The 24,122-nt window shown below is 39.5% G+C and overlaps 1 long non-coding RNA gene and 1 pseudogene across 2 annotated transcripts in view; one reads left to right on the top strand and one right to left on the bottom strand.

The window, feature by feature from the left end:
• The window catches only part of LOC309620829, a 443,526-nt gene that overhangs the window by 127,074 nt on the left and 292,330 nt on the right, over positions 1-24,122 (bottom strand). The window lies entirely within an intron of this gene.
• LOC309621229 (large ribosomal subunit protein uL29 pseudogene) lies at positions 4,472-5,150 on the top strand (annotated as a pseudogene). Its single transcript has one exon. The product of its transcript is annotated as a large ribosomal subunit protein uL29 pseudogene (transcript).

The raw sequence follows: 24,122 nt of genomic DNA on the forward strand, positions 1-24,122 counted from the left end.
TTGTGATTTAGAGCCAACTTTCTCTTCCTGGTAGAGAGAGGGAGACACCCTTACAAATGGAGGTTTCCCTCATAAATGTAATTTGCCCTCAGGAAAGGGCAAGTTCTACTCTATTTTCAGAGAATCTTCTATCTGCAGCTTCTCAAAAATAATCAGCTCAAAATAATCCTCACGCCAAAGAGGCATATTTTGGGATGGCATATTCTGCTCCCCTTCAGAGGAGTATGCTTGAACAAAGGCACAGATACTAGAGTGATGTTCAAGCCTCTTCTGGGGAGAAGAAGATCAGAGCACATCCCTTAGGGCAGAAGTTGGACACAACATGCAGAGCAGGAATGCTTAAGCTGAGTTATATGGAATGAGAATTTGGTCAATTACATTCTCTTAAAGTCTAATTATCCCTTCTTGTTCTTACTTAACAAATTCCTCCTCCTCTTTTTAGTATATGATTCAAACATTTGTAAACTGTTATCACACCCCTGCTTAGTGATCACTTAGCAAAGCCACATTTTAAATTCCTTTCATCTTTTCTTGTAAATCAATCCCTTTCTTCATTGAATCTTTTTGTTCTCTCATTGCCGGATGCCTTTCTTCTTCTTTTTTTTCCGTTTCTACCTCATTCTGGTATTAAAATACTCCAGTTAAATGCAGCGCTTATCTCGCAGGCTGTAGCCTCACAGTTCAGGTCTGGGGCAGATTACCTCCTTTAGTTAAATTCTCCGTTCACTTTTCCTTTCAGCTTTTCTGTATCTACAGAGCTGTTATAGGGATGGTTCCACCTTCTTCAATAATTGCTATAATATAGCCCTGGTTTTCAGACTTTATTGTGCATCAAAATCACCTGCGGGTGTTTCTTAATAATGTAATATGTTGGGTCCCAGTCTCCAGATTAAGTAGTGATTCATTAGTTACCACCCCCCTTTTTAAACAAGCACCCATAGGTGATTCGGATGCAGGTAATTCAGGGGCTACACCCTGAGAACACTATTGTACAGGCATTTGGGGAGCCAGAAACCATTCTTCATTGATCATCTAAGCCAGTGTTTCATGAAATCACAAAATGATTTCAGGTGGTGCACAGAACATATAGACATTAAATAATACTGAGTCATAGAGTGGGGAAGTTTTCCCTTTTAAATTCTTTTTCAGTTCTCACTTTGGTGAAAGTTAGTCTTAAACATTTCTGATGTGTTCTAAACAAACTTTTTAACAAAGAAAAAGCAGGTCTCAAAGCCACAGACTCAGAAGCCTCTGCCAGGTAACAATATTTATCTAGATTTTAAGAACACTGTTTTGTTTTCATTATATTTATTTTTACTCTCACCTTCTATTTATGATAAATGATACTGGTTTCCATTTTATGTAATGATATAAACTCAGCTTTTCAAATCGATAAGTAAAAACAATTGTTAAAAGTCTAAGTACAATTGAGTAAATTTTAAAGATCTTATTGGCTTTATTCAATAGTTCATGAATTGGACAGCATCCCTTCTAGCAGATAGAAAGGAGCTCTGAGGAGCTATACAAAATGACAGAATTTTATAGGTAGAAGGGAGTGGGGATAAGAAAGTTAATTGGGCAAAAAGTGGATTGTTTATGGCAGGGTCACTTTCCTTCAGGGGATGGCAGGTGTCTATCAGGCAGATGACCTCACTAGCGCTAACGAGGTGATTCCTGATTGACTGGTTTTCGATTCCATTTCTGGGAGAGGCCAAAACCATAATTAAGTCTTGGTGACATGGGGCTTGGCATAAGTGACTCCATTTTGGGCCTGTTGTCTTGTTTTTTTTTTGTTTTTTTGTTTTTTTTTTTTAAGAAAGGTGAGTAACAGACTTCTGATTTTATTTATTTATTTATTTATTTATTTATTTATTTATGGCTGTGTTGGGTCTTCGTTTCTGTGCAAGGGCTTTCTCTAGTTGTGGCAAGTGGGGGCCACTCTTCATCACGGTGCGCGGGCCTCTCACTATCGCGGCCTCTCTTGTTGTGGAGCACAGGCTCCAGATGCGCAGGCTCAGTAATTGTGGCTCACCGGCCTAGTTGCTCCGGGGCATGTGGGATCTTCCCGGACCAGGGCTCGAACCCGTGTCCCCTGCATTGGCAGGCAGATTCTCAACCACTGTGCCACCAGGGAAGCCCCCTGTTGTCTTGTTTTTAACACAATTTAAGTTAGTTCAAAGAAAAAGTTGTTAAGAAAATATTAGTAAATGTGGTATGTGTATAAAGCATAAATTGTGAAGGAATTTTTTTGGTGGTATACTGAAGTAATGAAATTTGTAAAGGTGATTCACAGAAGTCTCAAGTGTGAGAACTACCTCCTAAGCTGTATCTATGTAACATCATTAGTTTGGCCATTTTTTTTTTTTTAACTGAGTCATCTATTGTAGTCATCAATATTTTCAAATGAAGTGCCACCCCAAAATATGCCTCTTTGGCCTAAGAATCATCTTGAGAAACTACAGACATAAGAGAAGCTCTGAAAACAAAGTTGCCCTTTTGTAAGGGAAATCTACATTTGTAAATGAAATTTACATTAGAAAGGGGGCTGGTAGCAGGAAGAAAGCTTTTATCAGAGATCATTTTTTCACCTGAGAAATTTATCTACCTGGCAGTGCAACTTTTGTTTACCATACATTTTTCTCTTCTCATCGTCCCATGACTTGTCTCCCCTGCTTTAAAGTCCCAGACCCCTATTCCTTTCCTTGCCTCGGGATGGTATATAAGCCTCTATTGTCTGGCTTCCTTTTGAGCCTCATATCTTTGTGGGGCTCCGGTACTACATAGTATGTACATAATTAAAATTGTTTTTCTCCTGTTAATCTATCTTTTATTACAGGGGGTCTCAGCCAAGAACCTAGAAGGGTAGAGGGAAAAATATTTATACTCCCCTACACAAGTAAGAAATCAAATGCCAAATTGTTTGCTCTTGATAATATTTATAATTTGCCAAAAATCAGACATGTTGTTTGACCTGTACCGTTAATTTTTAATAAACCCAATCTTTTCATGGCATGTGAGTCCACGGTTCTGATATTTGAATTTCTACTTTTTCTGCATGAGGATTTGTTCCTTTCTTTCCTTTGGCTATAGTTGAGTTACTTTTATTTGCATATAACAGAGTGCTAGATATTATAGTATGAAGAAAAAAATTTAAGACTCATCCTCTAGAAGCTTAAAAGCCAGTTGGAGAGTCAAAAGACAAGCACGTTAACAAAAGCTAGCATTTATTGAGCACTGACTATACCAGGCTTAAAAGCTTTTCATTCATTGTCTCATTTCATCCTTACTACAACCTTCTGAGGTAGGTACTAATGACTTACATCTGTGGAGCACTTACTAGGTGCTTTACATGTGTTCTATAATACACATAATTTTCAAAATGATCCTGTGAGGTCCTGACAATCAATCGGGCCCATTTTATTGAAGGGGAAACTGAGCCACAGAGAAGTTATGCAATTTGCTCAAGGTCACACTGCCAGTAAGTGGTGGAGTAGAGAACTGGGAACCAGGCAGTTTGACTCCAAAGCCTGGACTCTTGCTGCCTTGCTATTATCCCAGTTTTACACATGAGGATACTGAGGCTTAGAAAGAAATAAGTAACCTGCCCAAGACTATGTGGCTAAGAAGTGATGGAACTGGATTTAGTTTGACTCTAGAGCCCACACTCTTAGCCCTTAAGCTACATTGTCTCATAAAACAATGGGCTACCTATTTAAAAGAACAATGTAAATGTCACATGGCAGGGTGTGGTGATGACAAGTTTAGCGGAAGAATTTGCAGATTTTTTCTTCCTTTTCAGGAAGAAAGTTTTGTTATTTGCATTGTTCCCAATTTCCTTGTTGGAATTGCTTTTATACTTTAACATTTTTTTCAGTAATAAGGGCAACTAGTTCAACACCCAGACCCTCCAGTGCTCTGGGCTACTTGTCTTGCTGCCCTGATGATATGGATATGCTCGATTTTTTTGTGTTCCATTTGCTGTTTTATTGACGCAGTTATTGATAAAAGAAAACTCCTTGCCAAGATGCATTCTTTGACCTTAAATTGGCTTGATGGGTAGACATTACCTTTGGACAATTAACCCTCTTGGTAGCAAAAGCCTTTCCAGACCAGCCGTGTTCACAGTATGTTGCTGCTAACATCTCCACTTTTCTCTAGCTTTTAAGGGTAGCAGCTTTTTGGTTTTATTTTTGCCTGAGAGGTTCCACGTTCAGTTGATATTGTCACTTTCGTCAGTTCATCAATTATGCCACTCTTCTCCAAACAAACAGATAAATATACAAACCCATCTCAAACACCTCCTAGAAAGAAGCTAGGCTCTGAGAGAGGAAGGGCACTTTGACCTGCAGAAATGCTGGGTGTGGTGGTTGTGGTGGTGCGTGTGGATATATATGTGACAGAGGAAAGTGAAAATAAGAAGTGAAAAAAACTCTTTACCTCAAGAGCAGGCAGTGGCACAGCTTGTGCAGTCATGGCCAAGATTAAAGCTTGAGATCTTCCTGGCAAAAAGATGGAGCTGCTGAAACAGCTGGATGACTTGAAGGTGGAGCTGTCTTAGCTGGAAATCACCAAAGTGACAATCAGTGTGGCATCCAAGCTCTCCAAGATCCTAGATGTTTGTAAATCCATTGCCCGAGTTCTCACTGTTGTTAATCAGACTCAGAAAGAGAACCTCAGGAAATTCTACAAGGGCAAGAAGTACAAGCCTCTGGATCTGCAGCCCAAGGAAACACATGCTGTATGTTCAACAAGCATGAGGAGAAGTTGAATACCAAGAAGCAGCAGCAGAAGAAACAGCTGTACCCACTGCCAAAGTTCGTGGTCAAGGCCTGAGCATCACAGAGTCAATAAAAAACAAACTAGAAAAAAAAAAAAGTGAAAATGAAATGGCACAGGAAACAAGGACAGAAAAACTGTTGTAGTTGTTTTGGTTGTTACAGTTCTTTTCTTTCTATATGCTATCCAATCTAGAGATTCCCTTGAAGAGGGGCTTCATGTTTCTCCATCAGTGCTATGGGAAGGAAAGGATTCAATAAATTGAACATCAAAGCAAGACAGTGCTTGTTTTCCATCCCTGAAGAGAAGGATTTAGATCCTTACTCTACTTGGAAAGAAAGTGTGTATTTCCCATTTATGTAATAGCTTATGTAAATCTTTTTTTTTTTTTTTTAATTTATTTATTTATTTACTTACTTATAGCTGTGCTGGGTCTTCATTTCTGTGCGGGGGCTTTCTCTAGTTGCGGCAAGCGGGGGCCACTCTTCATCGCGGTGCGCGGGCCTCTCACTGTCGCGGCCTCTCTTGTTGCGGAGCTCAGGCTCCAGACGCGCAGGCTCAGTAATTGTGGCTCACGGGCCTAGTTGATCCGCGGCATGTGGGATCTTCCCAGACCAGGGCTCGAACCCGTGTCCCCTGCATTGGCAGGCAGATTCTCAACCACTGTGCCACCAGGGAAGCCCAGCTTATGTAAATCTTAATGGAACTTAAAGTACCAGTTGAATACTGGTGACAGTGTTCCTTTAAAAATGTTCTTGTGGAGTCACAAAGGACAGGATAATTAAAACTCCTTGCAGAGTTTTGTTCTTTGACCTCTCATTAGTTTCAGCATTATAAATTGCCATTTGTTAGCAGCCTAATTTGATTATTAGCCCCTCTGAGCTCACAGCACACATTCTTTAGAGTGGACTCTGCGTGACTCAGAATGCATGCTGTTGCTTCATACCCGAGATGAAAAATGGCGGAGCAAATTGCCTTGCTCCTGTGTGTTCATGAGTTAGTCATACTAAAGTGGTTAAGCGAAGGGGAAGCAGTCCCTTCCAACATCCACGGCTGTGAGTTTGATAAAAGAAACTCAAGGGGCAGTATGACTAGTTCATTCTGGAAGCAGCTTTGAGGTATCATGGAGGGAGGAGGAGAAAGAGGGAATTTTGGTCCCTACAGTTTTATCATTATAAAAAGATTGGTACGTCATATCACCTTTTGCCACCCTGCATAGAGAAATAAAAACTGACTTACTTCCTCAAGGTATTTCAACAAATGACTGCAGAAACTTAGAGCTGGGGACTACTAGCACACTCATTCTTTGTCCCTCTGGGTCTGTACTCTCATCTCAGAATTTTAACTAATTCCTCAATATTGCTACTAGGAGGCTTAGCAAGTATAATCAGGCTTCTTGCCAAAGCCAATGTCCATAAAACAACCTAACTTCTATTTCTTTTTAAGCAAGCGAATCAGAGAGTTGTGAGAAAGCAGAAAAATACAATAATAAGAATATAGAAATGAAACACCCTTCCTCCTCATCCTTGCCAAATATAAGTAACTGAAAAAATTAGTCCCACTGGCTCCATTACACACTAGAAGATCATTTGAGGCAAACATAAAATCTTCAACTGTCTTCAGTTTGAGATCATGAAAGAAGATTAACTGAAGTCAGAATTAAAGTTTGAAAAATGTAGGAGAACACATACATAACAACAACAACAACAAAATACAGTAGATTCTCTCTTAGTGAACTTCTGCTTAATCATCTTGCTGGATTAATTGACAGTGAGACCCAGGACCAATAAACATGGTACACTAAGTGCTTATAGGTAGTAGTGTGGTTAGAAGTAATGTGACTAGAAGAGTCTAGTTTGCCCAGATACTTCTGCTTCAACAGTTTGAGTTGTGTGCTTACTGAAAATTAGTTGAGTTTGTTCCAAATCTATTTATGCCAGTTGTACATAATAATGCAATTATGTGATTTAATTAAATATTATGTAAACTGATGAAATATGAATGCAAAGTGAGTTGTTGCTTCAATGAAATCTAGGCTGAATGCCTTTGTAAGTCTCAGTAAATGCAGGGTGCTAAAAAAATCTGTCAAATTAGGCGCGGGTAAGAAAAAAGTAAAAGATGGGGGAAATTATAATAATTAAGAAGATTCTACATTCATATTGCTTCACATATTTTGTTTTTTACTTTATTTTATGGATAATTTCAAACATATCTAAAATTAGAGAGTCTAGTATAATTAAACAGGATATTCTCATCACCCAGCTTCAACAATTATCCATACATGTCCAATCTTGTTTTAGCTATACCCACCCACTCCTTCGCTACAATTATTTTGAAGCAAATCACAGATATCAGATCACTTCCTCTCATAGGTCTTTTTTAGTTCTCATTCCACTTTAAAGGAATCCAAACTGGAAATTATGGATGTGGCTTGCGTAAGCAAGATAGTGCAAAAGTACAAAAGTCAAACCATACTTAAGAAAAAGGCTGGAGGGTAGAAAAAAATTGTGGAATCCATGTACTGGGCCCTAGAAGGGAGAAGCTATCCACTTATCATCCTGTTATCAAAAAAAAAAAAAAATATATTTGGAAGGTATGGCCAAGGTGGTGGAGTAGGAAGACTCTGAGCACGACTCCTCCCAAGGGCACACCAAAATTACAACTATTTACAGAACAATTATTTATGAGAAGACTAGCAGAAAAGATAAAATGAAAGATAAAAAGAAGGAACCACAGCAAGATGGGTAGGAGGGGCAGAGATGGGGAATAGTCAAGACTCACATCCCAGGAGGAGGCAACCCACAAATGGGAGGATAATCACAATTGCAGAGGTTCTCCCCGAGGAGTGAGGGATCTGAGCCACACATCAATCTTCCAAGCCCAGGGGACGTGCACTGGGAAGATGAGCTTGCAGAACATGTAGCTTTGAAGACCAGTGACGCTTATGTACGCGAGAGGTGGAGGGCTATAGGAAACAGAGACTCTGCTCTTAAAGTGCACACACAAAATCTCACACATTCCAAGACCCAGCACAGAGGCAGTAACTTGAAAGGAGCCTGGTCAGACCCACTTGCTGATCTTGGAGAGCCTCCTGGAGAGGCAGGAGGAAATTAGGACTCTCCTTGAGGACATAGATGCTGGTGGAAGCCATTTTTTGGGAGCTTGTTCTATTACAAGGACACTAGTGCTGGCAAACACCATTTTGGAGTATCATTTTAGCCTATTAGTGTCCAAGGCCTACTCATCCACCAGCAGGCTGGCACCAGCCCTGGGACCCTCTGGGCCGGGCAGCCAGCCTGGGACCTCCTGGGATGAGAAGCCACCCTGGGACCTGGCTCTGCCCACCAGCAGGCCAGCACCAGCCCCAGGACACCCCAACCCCTGCAGCCAGCCATGCTGGGACCCAGCCCCCCACCAGCAGGTTGGTAGCCATCACATAAAGAAGGGCCTAGCAGCCAGCTGGGCCAGGGGCCAGCCATGCCTACCAGTGCATCCATAGTAGTCAGCCCTGCTGCAACAGAAGGGCCCGTGCAGCCCACAAAAGGGAACCGCTAGAGCATATAACTCAGGTGACCAGGGGGTGATATGCTGTTGGGCCCCATAGAGTGTCTCCTACATAAGGCTGTTTCTCCAAAATCAGGAAATGTAACTGACCTACTTAATATTTTAAAATAAACACAGAGAATTAGGCAAAATGAGAAGACAGAGGAATATGTTCCAAAAGAAGGAATAAGACAAAACCCCAGAAGAAGGAATAAGTCAAAACCCCAGAAGAAGAACTAAGCAAAATGGAGAATAACAATCTACCTGATAAAGAGTTCAAGGTAATGATCATAAAGATGCTCAATGAATTTGGGAGAAGAATGGATGAACACAGTGAGAAGTTTAACAAAGAGTTTGGAAATATAAAGAAGAACCAAGTAAAGCTGAACAATACAATAACTGAAGTAAAAAAGTATACTAGAAGAGATCAACAGTAGGTTAGATCAGCGGTCCCCAACATTTTTGGCACCAGGGACCAGTTTTGTGGAACACAATTTTTCCAGGGACATAGGGGTGATGGTTCAGGCGGTAATGCGAGCAATGGGGAGCGATGGGGAGTGGCAGATGAAGCTTCACTCGCTCACCCGCCGCTCAGCTTCTGCTGTGTGGCTGGGTTCCTAACAGGCCGTGGACCAGTACTGGTCTGTGGCCTGGGGGTTGGGGACCCCTGGGTTAGATGATACAGAGGAACAGATCAGCAAACTGAAAGACACAGTAGTGGAAATCACCCAAGCTGAACAGAAAAAAGGATTTTAAAAAGTGAAGACAGTGTAAGAGACTTCTGGGACAACATCAAGTGTACTAACATTCGCATTATAGTGATATCAGAAGGCAAGAGAGAGAGGTAGGGGCAGAGAACTTATTTGAAGAGATAATAGCTAAAAAATTCCCTAACCTGGGAAAGGAAAGAGACATCCAGTTCATCTGTGTTCAAACACAGAGCTCCAAACTAGACGAGCCCAAAGAGGTTCACATCAAGACACATAATTAAAATGGCAAAAATTAAAGAGAGAATCTTAAAAGCAGAAAGAGAAAAGCAACTAGTTATGTACAAGGGAACTCTCAGCTGTCTTTTCAGCAAAAATAAATAAGCTACAAGGATATACTGTACAACACAAGGAATACAGCCAATATCTATATTTACTATAAATGGAGTATAACCTTTAAAAATTGTGAATCACTATATTGTACACCTGTAACTCATATAATATTGTACAGCAACTATACTTCAATTAAAAAATAAAATAGATAAATAAAAAACAAAACAAATGAACAAACATAAAACAGAAACAGAGTCATAGATATGGAGAAGAAATAGGTGTTTGCCAGAAGGGAGGGTGGTAGGAGGATGAGTGAAGTAGGTGAAGGAGCTTGAGATACAAACTTCCAATAATAAAATAAATAATTCATGGGGATGTAATATACAGCATAGGGAATATGGTCAATAATACGTCAGTAACTTTTTATGGTGACAGATGGTAACTAGACTTTTGCAATGGTCATTTTGTAATGTATAAAAATATCAAATCACTATGTTGTACACCTGAAACTAATATATTATTGTAATTATACATTTTTTTCAATTATACTTCAATAAAATATTTTTCATATAAAATATTTGAGGTACAACATATGTTAATGATTGTTTCAGTCACTTAGAAAATGAGCAGATAATAGACCTGAATGGCTGCTTTAGCTAAATTGTGCCATATGAAAGCAGAGGAAACGAGCTGAGAGAGAGAGAGGAGGCAGAAGGGCAGAGATTAGAGAGGCTTTTTGAGACAGTGTGAACAATGGTTTCTGATTTAACAGGTAAATTTCCAGTTCCTAGGTTCCTGACTGGGCTTTGTTGGATGCCCTGGGATTTCCATGAGATTGTTTGTTGCAGTCTTTTATTAAATTCCATTCTATTTAAGCTGCCTGAATACCTTCCTGTTCTTTGAAGCCAACAATTACTGACTGAGAAACAGGATAGCCTCTGATATAGAGGGTGTAAGTTGAGAATCAAAAGGCACAAACAAGAAACTCTTCATAGTTTAAACCAAATATAGCATTAGGCTAGGTTATTATGGCAAGCCCCTATGTGTGTGTGTATATGTGTGTTGCACTTATGTGTATGTATGTGTGCCTTTAATATCCACTAATACTCATGCTATTTATGCAGCACCCAGGGCTGTTCCAGCTTAGGAGACTTAATTCACATATAATCTTATACAGCAAGAAGGAATTATCTAGGGGTAAACCCAGGCCTATGGAACAAGACAAGTTTACCTTATTTTCTTCATGTTTTTACTGCTATGCTCCTCCATTGTTTAAAAGTTGCTTATGAGCCTGAAAAAGAACATTTTCTATTTTAATTCTATTTCATTCTCCATGAACCAATTCCAGGTTGGTAACAGAAGATAATGCTTGCCCAAACACTCATATTCAACTATTGTATATATATTCAACACCTACTACATGTCAAGCACTTTTGCATACTGATCTTAACTCTTTCTGTGAACTGTGTTTTATACACGAAAAAACTAAAACTCAGAGAAGTTATCTGGTCCAAAGTTGTATGGCTAGTGAGTGGCAGAATGAGGTACTCTTTCTATGGCAAGAAAGGGTCTTTCTTGCCATAGAAAAGCTGTTTCTCTTCCAACCTTTAGTGCAGTAGCATTTGAGTATGAAAGCAGAATGGAATACATAGCTTAAAATAAGGCTACAGGTGATGAATACCCGTATTCCATGATGAAGAAATAACTAGTAGTGTTACAGATGAAATTCCTTTAATTTAGCACTCTGTTAATTCATCATGTGGGCTATTAAAGGGGAATATTTCTACTGAGCAAAATATGCTTTATTCAAGACAGAAGGGGGGTAATCACAGTCCTATGCTCAAATTGTAAGAACATATTGGTCCACATGGCTTCAATTTGGGTTTAAGTCATAGGTAAATTTGAATCACCTCTGATCTGACCTTAGCCTCTTTTGTATTTATCACTATTACCTACAATATCCACTCTGCTTTCCTCATGAAATGCCCCAAGTGAAAATGTCAGGGAGTATTTTGTATTTTGAATAAGAATTAGGAAGTCTCCAGTGGAGGAAAATCTGGAAGGGTATTCAGGAAAGCTGGTTGGAACATTTTGTTAACAGCAAATGTAGATCCAGCACTGGTCAGGTAGTTCTTGGCTTTTCTATGCAGCTTCCTAGAGGAAATCACTTCCCTTCCCTGGGTCTAAACAACCTTGTCTAAATTATCTCTATAAATCTTTTCTAACTTGATAATTTTGCTTTCCATGAAATACATTTTCCAAAAGCAATAGCTCACTGAAGGAGAATTATCTTATTCTTTTTCCTTTTAGAAAGTCACTTAATTGGATGGGAATGCATTTCCTAGAAGCTGGTGAATCTCATATTTGGTGGATACCAGCCTAGTTTGTACTGACATCTTATGTGGCTTCCCCTAGACATGACACAATCTGACATGACTCGTCTATACAGCTCATCTGGCCCAGAGGCTAAACGTGTTCATTTGCTTATTATTGGGACCCTACGTACACATCTGCCAACACTTCTAGCACTTGGGGAAAAAAAAAAAAGAATTGCAGAGAGGCTTGGCATTTCACCTTTATGTTCGTTCTTGGCAGGATTGTTGTTTTCCCTTGCAATTTCATGAGCATTGCAGGGTCTCTATTGAATGACTAAAATGTATTTGTTGTTGGAGTATGGCAGAGAACTATCATTCTCCTTTTAAAAACCTTTGGGGAATAGTCTGTTCAATTTCTAACACTGCCACTCGTTCAAAAATATTAAATGCGTTTAAAACAGAGAACAATTCTTTGTCACAAAATGAAGGTAACTTCTAGAAAATTCCACCTGGCTAACTTCTAGTTTCCTTTAGGAAATATAGAGCCAACCCCCTCTTAACTCTACCTTAGTCATCCAGTACAGGGCTTCCCTACAAATCCATTCACTGTAGCTTTGCTAAGTCTAATTTCTCTGTCTTCATAAATCTACATTCAGTGTTAATGACAGAACTGAAGATGAGGTTGTGGCAAGTCAGTCAGACATTTTTTCTCTAACTTTTATATACTAATGGTTCCTTTTCTGAGTCCTGGGAAGTGTCAAACCAATACAATTGATTATCAATGGTATCTCCATTCCCAGGGATAACACTTTTGGTTTCTGTGACTTTCAAATTATGTTTCTAAGCATGAAGCATTTTTTCGCTCTCTGGTTTTACACGAGTTGCCTATTCTCACACCAGTTTTTCTTGCATAAACCCTGATGTACCGTCCATGCTCTTTCATCTTGTCTAACAGTACATATTCTATTATTTATTACATGACATCAGAAGACTATATATGGTTAAACTGAGGGCTACTCATATTCTGGAAAAAGCATTCATCTCTCTAACTTGTTGCTGAAGCAGCACTACCAACGCAAACGTTCTGACTTCATTCAGGTATTGTTTACTTGCCTTGAACAGTTTTCTTAGACATTTCTTTGCTGTCATTTTTCTTTTTTTCTTACAAGATAAAACAGCTAATAAATAATGTTTTATTGTGTACTGCTCTGGCCACCACCTCCCCTCATTTTTTAAGATGAGAGTTTTGAATCAGGAGCATGTTGGTTTATTTGCCATATATATATATTTTTTTAATATATATTTTATATATATATATATTTTTTTCAATTGTTACTAAGAGATTGCAACCTACGAATCCTGTATGGGAAGGTGACATTTGGGACATGTGCTATAGGTTACATTTCTGATATTTTGATTCACATGTTTGTTTCAGTTATTGAGAACTTTCATACGTTTTGAAAGGGTCAGAAAGTCATCTGTGACTTCAAAAGTATTCCAGTCTTTTCCAGCTTATATCACATTTTAAACAATAGTAGAAATAGTGGAGGAAATCACAGAGTAAAGGAATACCCTATTTCTGTCATCTAGGAGTTTATGGAAAAAAAACACATATTTTTTGTGAAGAGTTTATAAAGCATAGACTATCAAGAACTATCAAGAATATACAGAGTATATTAGAAGCACTATATATTAGAAAAAAATTAGAAATTTATCTTGAGGAGGCAGGTTGCCCTTCAAACACCTATAATAACACAACTTATTAGAAAGAAGCAAGGCTTTACGTACTTGCTATCGAGTAGTCACTGACCAGTTGTTGGACTGAATTGACCAGTTATTTCCACCTCTACAGTTTGACTGACACCTGGTTCTTCTACTGAGTTAAGATGAGCACCTCTGTATGTTATTTCTTACACCAGAGGAGTTACCACGCTGTGCCCTGCTCCCAATTTTTTCAATTTTTGCTATAAGCAAAATACAATGTTAATTAATCACTGCAGTGCAGGCAAAGCCTTCAAAGTGACTGAATGGAATCAGTGGAAACGCGTTGCTGGGACACAAAATTGCACGAAACAAAATGTTTGGGATTTTTGTATTCTTCCCAAGTGAAATGACCTCAGCATTAAAGTACAAACTTGGGCACGAACCAAGCTTCCTCCATAGCACATCCCTTGTTGTAACTCAGATATGAAGTCCCTTGACCCCTGATTGCTGCATTATGATGGCAAGCAATTTTCTACCACTCCCCAGTGTGTATGAAACAATTTGCTCACCTCCAGTGCCAGAGCTGATTCATTGGCTTCTACAGACCCTGGAGCCCCTTGGCAGGAGCTGTTTGGACAACACTTCAATAGGAAGTGTAAGAATTAAATGTTCGGCTCAGCCATGTGGGTGGTTCAGGGAGTGGAACTCAGATGTCTACCTTTTTCTTTTCCTTGTGTACTTGTTTGGTGATAGTCTCTGGTCTGAATCCATCATTCTGATCTATCAGATCAGAAGGGTGTGCAAACTCTAAGTATATCCCAGATCTCATAGTGGGTGGGGAAGGTATTAATATATGTGCACATACTCCAGATTCTTCCCACAGACCATGAAATTGTCATTGTGGATGTGGATGTTTCTTTTATAGAGCTTTTTCTCCATGTGTGGCTGCAGTATCCTTTCTAAACCATTCTGACCTCAACTTTCAGTCAAACTGATTAGCTATTGTCTGCCCAGTGACAGGAACAGATTTTTCCATGTCTCAGGAGCTCAGTTAATTAGTTCTGCCCAAAGTTACAATGGATGTGGTTCTATAAAGAAACACAAGCTTCTTGGCTTTAAGACATTTGTCTTTTATTTGAATCATGATCTGTATCTGTTATGTGATCATAACTCTACCTGTTATTGGTTATGTATCACAACAAATATAATTTTAGCAGTGGTCCCAGTTGAGCCTAACTGCCATTCATATACACCCGAGTGCATCTAATTAGCTGATAGGAATAATCCACAGGGTCCATTTAAATGGGTTTTGTCACTTGGGGAGAAGAGGCCTAGGAGAAGGAAGAGAGGAGGTGTGGAAAGAGCGAGATGAGGAGGAGGTGAGGAAATGGCAGGGAGAGTCTTGTAAGTGGTCACTTGGTTGGCAAAGATGTGATGGAGGAGAAGGCGTGGGGAGGCTGGCCCAGTGTCTGTCCCCTGATCTATTCCCAAAGACTTCTGAGCTTTTTGAATAGAGGCATTGCAGGCACAAGCAGAAAGACCTGTATTTACAAAGGACTTGTGAGGCACATGATGTGGAATGTCATGGTCAGGCTGCAGGTAGCCATAAGGAGTCAGTAAGTAATAGGACACAGAAGTATTTAACTGTGGTATAGTGAGAATTTAATGAATAGTAATGGTTAGACCCTTGAGTGCTGACGTGGGCCCTCTCCCAGCTAAAATCATCTAACAGGCAGCAAGTTCATGGTATTTGACTCCTCTAACATTGCAGATCTCTATTTCTGCATAGGATGCATTCACCACTGATTTTCTTGTGCTTCTGGTGTATATTCCTTCCAATCCTGTTTGCTGGTTTGGTAAAAACACAGAGTGAAAGTAACTTTGAATGAAGTCTAAGTCATTATTGTCTCCAATCTTTAATGGCCCAGCCATTGTGGTCAGGTGACCAAATATGATACAAAATGGAGGAAAAGGATATCCTATATGGACATACTGTGGCCTCAGCTCAATGAGCATTTGAAGAAATTATTGCATCTCTTTGACACCTCTAGAGTATACAGCTTCAGGAGCAGCAAAAGAATGTGGGATGGACACGGAGGGCACTGTGGCAAGCAGCAACTAGGTCATGATAAGACGCCACCCTCCAGTGGCTGTATGGCAACCTGAATTAATGAGATAAATGAAAGTGTTCAGAAAAGAGAATATGAGAGGACTCTGTAAGTTCACAGGGATACCCCTAAGCATGCCCATAAATAGCTTGATAAGGCTTGATGTGCAGGACAGGTAGGATACCCATATCTCCTTCATTATCCATTAGTTAAATTACTGTTATTGTTGCCCTTCCATTCTTCCTGAAATAACAATCCCTTATATTTATGTAATCTTTGCAGTTTATAAGTGTTTTCACATGCTTTCACTCATTTAATGCTGAGAGCAACCCTGTGACATAGCAAGGTATTATGATCATTACACAGATAAAGAAATCTATGATCTAGAGATTTGATAACATTTTCCCAAAGTACCATCTCTAGAGAGCTGATGAACTAGGCATAGAACTTAAGCCTCCTGTAGTAGGCAGAATGATGCCCCCATCCCCCAAAGATGTCCATGTTCCAATCCCTGAAACCTGTGAATAAATTAACGTCCATGTCAAACGAGACTTTGCAGATGTGAAAACGATTAAGTATGTTGATATGGGGAGGTTATTCTGGATTATCCAATCTAAACATGTGAATTTTTAAACTCAGAGAACCTTTCCCAGCTAAGGTCGGAAAGATACATGATAGGGACTTCCCTAGTGGTGCAGTGGTTAAGAATCTGCCTGCCAATGCAGCGGACATGGGCCCGAGCCCTGGTCGGGGGAGATCCCACATGCTGTGGAGCAACTAAGCCCGTGCACCACAACTACTGAGGCTGCGCCCTAAAGTCCTCAAGCCACAACTACTGAAGCCCACTCGCCACACCTACTGAAGCCTGTGCGCCTAGAGCCCGTGCTCCGCAACAAGAGAAGCCACCACAGTGATAAGCCTGCGCACCACAACGAAGAGTAACCCCTGCTCGCCGCAACTAGAGGAAGCCCGCGCGCAGCAACGAAGACCCAATGCAGCCAAAAATAAATAAATTTATTTAAAAATAAAGGAAAGAGACGTGATAATGGAAGAAGGGTCAGAGAAAGATTTGACATTGCTGGCTTTGAAGATGGAGGACAGCACAAGAAGTCAAGGAATGCAGGTGGCTTTTAGAATGTAGAAAAGACAAGGAAATGGATTCTCCATATATTAGTTTCCTATCTGCTTTAACAAATTACCACAAACTTAATGTTTAAAGCAACACAAATTTATTATCATACAATTCTGAAAACCAGAAGTCCAAAATAGGACTTACAGGCTAAAATCAAGGTGTTAGCAGTGCTGCATTCTTTCTGGAGGCTTTAGGAGAAGATCTATTTCCTTGTCTTTTCAAGCTACTAGAGACAGCAGAGGAGAGATCAAGATAGTGGAGTAGGAGGATGTAGAGGTTACCTCCCCCATGGACGCATCAAAAATACATCTACACGTGGAACAATTCTTACAGAAAACTGAATGGAAACTGGCAGAAGGACTCCTGTACAACCAAAGCTGTAAGAAAGATACACATGTGCTCCGGTAGGAAGGAAGAAAATTGATCGGGTCAGGACCTGTGTCCCTGGGAGGGGACTCAGAGGAAAAGGAAGATTATACAGGTGGATGCCCACACTGGGGAGTCAGTGGTATAAACCATAGATTAGACACCTCAGTCCTGGGGTCCTATGAGGAGGAGACAAACCCCCTTATTGGAGGAGCACTGGGACAGACAGAGGGGCTGTGGGAAGCCTGGACTCTGCTGGTTAGGAACATGCACACACTGGCTGGGCCCTTCGGCAGGGGAGAGAGAGGTCTGCTCTAGCAGCTGCTGGGTTTCCTGCAAATGCCTAGCAGCTCGCCCTAGCCCAAGCTGAACAAATGCTCTGGCCCTGCTCACTCCATACCATAGCACAGCACTGGATCTGGGGTGGCCATGACCAAGGAAAAGATTCAACTGTGGGATGCAGAGGTGACCCAGTCCCAGGATAGAGCCTGGGTAGGGTGGCGGTGACCATTGTTGGCACTTTCTCAAACAGTGCCTTAGAAGCCACCCAGATCTCTGATGGTGGCCACTCCACCACAGCTCACCTCCTGACACATGCTGAGAGTCCAAGCAGGCCTCTGCCAGCCCTGTGGAGCTGCCCAGAGCCTGGGGGCAATGATCAGCTGTGAGGGATAAAGGAGACTTGCACCAGAGGCGGTGTCTGAGCAGAGACACAGGCGCTTACAAGGCAGCACATTGGACCTCTGTGTGCATGGGTCCCACTTGCTTCAGCACTCCCCCTCTCTGGGGCAAGGGTCCCAGAGCAGGAGAGGGAAAAACACACACTTAAAGGGAGTAGAGCCAGCTTGGGCTGACTGTCAGGGGTTCTGCTTCAGCAACTTGGAGTCAGACCCTGACCCTGATAGGGTGGTGATGGCCACTGAGCAGAGGGAAAGTCCTGCCTCACACCTGGCTCCAGTTCTAGCATCTCCATCTCCAGCCCTACCCCCTACCAAGGTGATAGCTGCCAGCACACCCTGAAGATGTGACTTGCATCCACGTCAAATCTAGCTCTGCCACAAAAGGCATTGGACACACAGTCTGCATAGGGATGCTCCCATATAGGAACACCCTTTCAAGACCACAGTAGGTAACTGTTGCACCTAAACTCATAGAGGCAGAGGAAAATAAGCAAAACGAAAAGGCAGAGGAATTACTCTCAATTGAAAGATCAAGAGAAAAACCCTGAAAAATACATAATGAAACAAAAATAAATAATTTACCAGACAAAAAATTCAAAATATTGGTGATAAAAATGTTAACTGCATTCGGAAAAAGAATTGATGTAAACAGTGAACATTTTTAACAAGGAACTAGAAAATATAAAAAGACCCAATCAGAAATGAATAATTCAAGAGCTAAAATAAAAAACACACTAGAAGGAATGAATAGCAGACTAAGAGATACAGAAGAAGAGATAAGTGACCTGGAAGGTAGAATAATGGAAATCACGCAATCAGAACAGCAAAAAGAAAAACAAATTTAAAAAAATGAAAGCAATTTAAGAGCTCTCTGGGATAACATTAAGCATACCAGCAACATTTGTATTATAGGGGTCCTAGAAGGAGAAGAGAGATAGAAGGGGATCAAAAATGTATTTGAGGAAACTATGACTGAAAAGTTCTCAAACCTGAAGAAGGAAACAGATGTCCAGGTACAGGAAGCACAGAGGGCCCCAAAGAAATTAACTCAAACAGACCCACACCAAGACATATCATAATTAAAATGGCAAAAGGTAAAGATAGAATTCTAAAGGCAGCAAGAGAAAAACAAAGAGTCATACATAGTGGAACCCCCATAAGGCTATCAGCTGACTTCACTGCAGAAACTTTGCAGGCCAGAAGGGTGTGGCATGATATATTCAAAGTCCTGAAAGGGAATACCATGCAACCTAGGACACTCTACCCAGCAACATTATCATTTAGAATTGAAGGAGAGATAAAGAACTTCTGAGAGAGCAAAAACATTGATAAAGGAAATTGCAGATGAGGCAAAGAAATGGAAAGATATCCCATGTTCATGGACTGGAAGAATCAATACTGTTAAAATGTCTATACTACCTAAAAAAATCTACAGATTTAATGCAGTCCCTATCAAAATACTCATGACGTTTTTTTGCAGAACTAGAACAAATAATCCTAAAATTCATATGGAACCACAAAAGACCCTAAATTGCCAAAGCAATCTTGAGAATAAAGAACAAAGCAGGAGGTATTATCCTCCCAGAGTTCAGACTATACTACAAAGCTGCAGTAATGAAAACAGTATGTTACTGGCACAAAAACAGACACATAGATCAATGGAACAGAATAGAGAGCCCAGAAATAAAACTATGCACCTATAGTCAATTAATGTACAACAAAGGAGGCAAGAATATACAATGGAGAAAATACAGTCTCTTCAATAAGTGGTGCTGGGAAAACAGGACAGCTACACGTAAAACAATGAGATCAGAACATTTCCTCATACCATATACAAAAATAAGCTCAAAATGGATTAAAGACCTAAACATGAGACCTGAAAGCATAAAACTCCTAGAAGAGAACATAAGGAGAACAATCTTTGACATAAATTGTAGCAATATTTTTTTGGATTTGTCTCCTAAGGCAAAAGAAATAAAAGGAAAAATAAACAAATGGGACCCAATTAAACTTAAAATAAACAAATGGGACCCAATTAAACTTAAAAGCTTTTGCACGGCAAAGGTAACCACTGACAAAATGAAAAGGCAACCTACTGAATGGGCGAAAGTATTTGCAAATGATATGACTGACAAGGGATTAATATCCAAAATATATAAACAGCTCATACAACTCAACATCAAAAAAACAAACAACCCAATCAAAAAAATGGGCAAAAGACCTGAATAGAGAAGGTTTTTCCCAAGAAGACATACAGATGGCTAACATGGAAAGATGAAAAGATGCTCAACATCACTAATTATTAGAGAAATGCAAGCCAAAACCACAATGAGATATCACCTCACCTGTCAGAATGACTATCATCGAAATGTCTACAAATAACAAGCGTTAGAGAGAATGTGGAGAAAAGGGAACACTTATGCACTGTTGGTGGGAGTGTAAATTGGTGCAGTCACTATGGAAAACAGTATGGAGGTTCCTCAAAAAACCAAAAATAGAACTACCATATGATCTAGGAATTCCACTCCTGGACATATATCCAGAAAAAACAAAAACACTAATTTGAAAAGCTACATGCACCCCAATGTTCACTGCAGCATTATTTACAATAACCAAGACATGGAAACAACCAAAGTGTCCAGTAACAGATGAATGGATGAAAGAAGATGTGGTATATAAATACAATGAAATATTACTCAGTCATAAAAAATGATGAAATTCTGCCATTTGCTGCCACGTGAATGGACCTAGAGAATATTATGCTTAGTGAAATAAGTCAGACAGAGAAAGATAAATAGTGTATGATATCACTTATATGTGGAATCTAAAACATAATACAAATGAATGTTTATAGCAAAACCAAACAGACTCACAGATACAGAAAACAAAACAGTGGTTCCCAGTGTGAAGGGGGAGGGGCAAGACAGGGGTATGGGATTAAGAGACATAAACTACTATGTATAAAATAGATAAACAACAGAATATATTGTATAGCACAGGGAATTGTAGCCATTATCTTGTAGTGACATTTAATGGAATATAATCTGTAAAAATTCTGAATCACTATACTGTACACCTGAAATTAATATATTGTAAATCAATTATAATTCATCTTTAAAGTGCTTCACTCCAACCTCTGCTTCTGTCATTATATCTCTTTCTCTCTCTCCCTTTCTTTCTCTCTCTCTCTCTCACTCTCTCTGCCTCTCTCTTTCTCTAAAGTTTGCTCCCATGTTAAGGATATTTGTGGTTATACTGGGCCCACCCAGATAATCCAGTATAATCTTCAGAAAGGATTTTGGTCCTGCTGACACCTTGATTTTAGCCCAGTGATACCCATGTCAGACTTCTGACCTATACAACTGTATGATAGTATATTTGTATTGTTCAAGCCACGAAGTTTATGGTAATTTGTTACAGCAGTAGTAGAAAACTAATACACCTTCCAATTCTCACACCAGGGAGTTAAAGTATCATTTACCAACTTCGGTGCATTTTGAGGTGTATTACTTTGGTATCTACTAATTTGTTCAGGCTGAACGTTGAGCTTTCTGAATCCAGCAGTTTTCCTCCTAGTAAAAATCTTAGACAGCACATGTGTTATCATTTTGAATTTATATCACATTACACATGCTCACGAATTTTTACTTATATATAATGCGTATCTTTAGTCCCATTTTGCAGATGACTGGACTGAAGCACTGATGTTAGGAATTAGAAATACTATACTCATTTCCCCAGCTTGCTACTTAATATTCTGAGTCATCCTTTCCTCTGCTATAAAACTCTATAGGTACAACTAAAGAAAACTACCAGGGACAAAGATTTTGATAGAGAAAATTACCTAAGAGAGTGAAGATTTGAAAAAAAATATAGGGAGACTATAAGTGCAAAGTGCTGTGTATGTCCTATGTTTACCAACTACATTTCACTTTCTCTTTGGTAGTTAATCCTGCTTGTTTCATGAATGGCATAAAATGTGAAGAGAAGATGAAGAATTAGAGAAAATTATGATTTTAATGTGAACAAGACTCAGATAAAATGGTAGGTTTTTATGTTTGGCTATCAGATGCATTTATACAAGCATTGATTTACAAGTCAGTTGTGCCACAAATTTACAAGTCCCAAAAGAGCTAGTCAGCAATCTTGAAGCTGTCACCCTATCTTGCCACATCCCTGGAATAAAGATTCAGCAGTCACAGTCTAACTGACGAAATTGTTGCTGCTGAAGACAGAATACAATTCAGTTCCTACTCTCTCACAGGAAGATTGGTACAGCAGAGCTAACAGGAAGGAAGAAAGTGCAATTATCAGTAAGTGATAGGTCTCAAAGGTACACAAGAAAGATTTGGGGTATAAAAAAAAATTGTTTCCTGTGTTGTCACTCTCTGGACCAACACAATGATTACTTGGAAGATTCCACAAGAAGCAAAATGGCCATAGTATGCACAAGCTAGTGAATTCATTGCAACTGATTGTCTAGGATTTACTACTCTTGAAAGCAGCTTGTCAGATTCCTTTTAGGAATATATAGCTCCTGTAGACAAGCTCCACCCTAGAGGATGGTCAGATTAAACAGAAAGACAAGTATATGAGCAAGTCCAACACTTACTACCAGCTTCACACAATCCCTCATGACAAGGCCAACTTGCAGGTGTACTTTCAGAAAGTCTGTGCGCTCCTGAACCTATCAGGATATCCTTATCCCCATTGTATAGATGGGAAAGCTGAAGTTAGACAGTTACACCTATGTGACTAGTTAAGTGACAAAGCTGGGACTTGAACCCAAGACTTCTTGGGTCCCACTCCACTGCTCCATTTGCTGTTCTATGGGAAAGTTTTAATAAAGCTTGACCAGTGGTGACTTTAACTGCGGGAAAAAAGTTTAATGACCTGATATACAAATAGATTTTTGAGTTTATGTGCAGGAGTATAATGCTGTGCTTCACATCCTTCTACTGAGTAGGAATTTTTTTCCCTTAGCTTTAATAGTTGCTTCTAAGTGGGTTGTTATGTGTTCAGTGCTTCACATGTTTCACATTATCATCCTTTTCACTGCAAATAAAACAAACGTACTTGAGTAAAAAGTATTTCTCAGTAAATTAATTTCCCGGGCAAGAAAATTTTAAAAGAAATAAATACTATTTATCATTTGAAATTAGGATGAATATAAGCAACAGTCAATTTTTTAAATTGAAAAAAATTTAGTTTGAAGTAATGTCAAGTTTACGGAAAAGTTGGAAGGCCAATATAGAAAACTTCTGAATGCCCTTTACCCAGATTCACTCATCACTAATATTTAATATTTTGCCACATTTGTTTTACTATTCTCTCTCTGTCTGTCCTCTTTGTCTGTATCTCTGTGTGTCTCTTTTTCTCTCTCTATATATATTTATTGATTTATACATTTATATAAACATTTTACGATAAACTATTTGAGAATATGCTCATAAGCTTTAACTATTCTTTGTGTCTTTCCCAAAAAGAAGAAATTCTCTTACGTAAGCACAATGCAGCTCTCAAATTCAGGAAATTTAAAGAATGCAGTTCAGTTTTTTATAGAATGTACTTCAATTTAAGTTTCTCTACTGTTTCCTCATAATTAGATTCAAGTGAGACCTCCCTACATACTACAACAACAGTGTTGAGTCCATATCAGGGAAGCACATACAGAAGCACACAGTATCACTATTGTCAAATGGCAAAACTAAAACAATTTAGTAATGAGTTTGCTGTCCTTTGTTCTAGGGAAAACAACCCATGGATTGGGCGAGTACGGTGCCTAACAAGCAGTGGAGCAGTCTTTCTGAAGGATTTTGGGAAAGAGTGAGCGTATAGAGCACTAGAAGAGGCAATGCGAAAATGGCATGATTGGCTAGAAGTTAGGGATTTCCTTATAAGGCAGGCAGGTCCTATTCTAGCTAAATATTTAAGCTAGCTAAAGCTGAGTTCGAGGACTGTGATTGGTGTTAAGTTTCCTTGACAGGTGGTTCCTGTAAATGCAGGCTGACCAAGGTTTAGATTTGTGATGTGGGCCAGGCCACTGGGGCAGCCTCCATTTTGTGGGTCCTGATATATCAATTAACTTTATAGCTATGGACTCATGGATATCTATTTTATTCAATGGATTATTATCCATTACCTTTTAAATTTTGATGCTCAAATAGTGCCATATTTACTCAGTGGGAGGGATACCTCCAATCCTAATCTCATCTTTCCTCATTCCTTATTTGTATCTTCTTTCTTCCACAATGAGAACCCTGACTCACAATGTCCACACATTAAACAAATATACTAAGAAGAGTTCCAGGCAGATTTTGATTCCACATTTCAGGTATGGGTATTCTCACAAGCACTCTGAAAATGGTTGGAAGAAAAGACTGGGGTCTAAATCATTATTTAGGTTAGGACAATATCAGGCCTCACATCTCTCCTTTATTAAAGTGGCAGGCCTATTA

The sequence above is a fragment of the Balaenoptera borealis genome (assembly GCF_965194805.1).
Source record: "Balaenoptera borealis genome assembly, chromosome: X".
In the NCBI taxonomy this organism is placed as follows: Eukaryota; Metazoa; Chordata; class Mammalia; order Artiodactyla; family Balaenopteridae; genus Balaenoptera; species Balaenoptera borealis.